At 39.4% G+C, this 2,439-nt stretch overlaps 1 non-coding gene across 1 annotated transcript; it reads right to left on the bottom strand.

Annotated features, from left to right (window-relative positions):
• Positions 1-107, bottom strand: LOC140853493 (small nucleolar RNA R71). The gene has a single exon (XR_012136563.1). It is a non-coding gene; the product is annotated as a small nucleolar RNA R71 (small nucleolar RNA).
• Positions 108-2,439: the final 2,332 nt, after the last annotated feature.

Genomic DNA, 2,439 nt, shown 5'->3' with positions numbered 1-2,439 from the left:
AGGATTAGGAATGAAATAAATCAATTTTACCAACTAGCTGGTGAATCATTTTGGAAGTACTTTGATCGTTTCAAGAATCTTTTGACCCAATGCCCACACCATGGAATAGAAACTTGGAGACTATGCCAGATCATCTATGAGGGGTTAGATTCAAACTCAAGAACCATGCTAGAGTCCATGTGCCAAGACCAATTTATGGACAAAGAAACTACTGAAGCTTGGCAATTCTTAGAAGACCTAGCCGAGAAAAATTTACAGTGGGAAACAACTAGGGAACCTGATAAAGCTACACCTTCAAGAGGAGAATTGCATCAAATTCAACCAACCCTAGCATCAGAGGCCAAGATTGCAACCTTAACACGTAGATTGGAAGCCTTAGAATTACAGAGACCAGCCAATGTAAATCAAATATCTGCACCCATGTGTAAAGGGTGCAATGCACCAGACCATGTCTTAGAAGAATGTTCCTACTCGAATGAGTGTGCACAGGTGAATGCCACCTATCAAGGACCATTGAACAATCCTTATGCACCCACATATAACCCAGGTTGGAGGAATCACCCGAATTTCTCATGGTCCCAGAATCCTAATGTAGGTAATCCAAATTTCAATCAGCAAAATCTAAGGTCCAACCCAGTGATGAACAACCCGCCAGGCTTCCATGATAATGACAAAAAAATTACCTCTTTAGAGAAAAGCCTAGAAGCCATGATGAAAACACATACCAGCTTTATGCAAACTACGGGTCAACTCATAAATAATAACACCCAAGCTATAGCCCGTCTGAAAATGCAAGTAAGTCAGCTGGCTTCGACCATTAGTGAACGAGAACATGGTAGGTTACCTAGCCAACATGAGCCAAATCCTAGGAACCAAAATGGTCCACGACCCCAACAAGGAAACCAAGTTAATGGTATAAATGCCATTCATACCTTAAGATCAGGAAAACAAATAGACAATAAGGTAGTTGCACTTGATGATATAGATGACTCATCTGCCGAGTCACCTTCTAAAACTACTACCTTTCAACCTCAAGCACCAGAAACTGAAAATTCACCTAGTCCAGTACTTAAAAGTCCTAGAGCTCCTTTTCCAAACAGACTGAAATCCAATAAATCTGAACATTTAGACAAAATTTTAGAGGTATTTAAACAAGTCCAAGTTAATATTCCTCTTTTAGATATAATCCATCAGGTTCCAACTTATGCCAAATTTTTAAAAGATCTCTGCACTAGGAAAAGGACCACTAATGTACCAAAGAAAGCATTTTTGGCTGCAAGTGTCAGTTCATACCTATCTAGCCATGTGCCAATTAAATATAAGGACCCTGGAGCTCCAACAATTTCTTGTGTTATTGGAGAAACCAATATAAAAAAGGCCTTGCTAGATCTAGGAGCTAGTGTGAATATCCTTCCATATTCGGTGTATGAACAACTAGGATTAGAAAAACTTCAACCTACTGGGATCACATTACAGTTAGCCGATAGATCTCTCAGGATCCCTAAGGGAATGGTCGAGGATGTTCTGATAAAGGTTGAAAATTTTATTTTTCCTGTAGATTTTATTGTTTTAGAGACTGAGCCAGTTGCGAATCCTAAAGGACATATACCTGTCATTTTAGGAAGACCATTCTTAGCTACGGCCAATGCTGAAATCAATTGTCGAAATGGTCTAATGAAGTTATCCTTTGGGAATATGATCATTGAGCTTAATGTTTTTAACTTAGAACAGGAATCCTCTTCTCATGCTGATGTCAATGTAGTCCAAGATGGTATTTATGAATCCATTGACATTAGTGATGATGAAGTCGACCTAGAGTCTAACCCCTGGTTAATCCATGAGTCTGAGGATGTCAATGAAATACTTAAAGAAAATCAGATTAATCAGGAATCGACACTTCCTACTGAACCAATCATTGAGATGGTGAACTCATCACCTAAACCATCGATAGAGGAAGCACCCATTTTAGAACTGAAGCCCCTCCCAGAACATCTCAAGTATGCATATCTAGGACCCAAAGAAACTTTGCCTGTAATTATTGCATCAGACCTAGATCCCAAGCAAGAGGAGGAGTTATTGTCAGTTCTAAAAGCAAATCAAGAGGCAATAGGTTGGACCATAGCAGATATCAAAGGAATAAGCCCTTCTATAGTTCAACATAGAATATACTTAGAGGAAGAGGCTAAACCAACAAGAGAAGCCCAAAGAAGGCTTAATCCAGTTATGAAGGATGTAGTTAAAAAGGAGATTCTGAAACTCCTAGATAGTGGAATAATTTATCCTATTTCTGATAGCTCTTGGGTAAGCCCAGTTCAAGTAGTACCCAAGAAATCTGGGGTAACAGTGGTCCAAAATGATGCAAACGAACTTATCCCAACTAGGACCCAAACGGGATGGAGGGTCTGTATAGACTATAGAAAGTTGAATGCTGCGACAAGG

This window comes from Elaeis guineensis, chromosome 13 (assembly GCF_000442705.2).
Source record: "Elaeis guineensis isolate ETL-2024a chromosome 13, EG11, whole genome shotgun sequence".
Classification (NCBI taxonomy): domain Eukaryota; kingdom Viridiplantae; phylum Streptophyta; class Magnoliopsida; order Arecales; family Arecaceae; genus Elaeis; species Elaeis guineensis.
The sequence above is the reverse complement of the archived record's forward strand: the minus strand, read 5'-3'. Positions and strand labels throughout refer to the sequence as shown.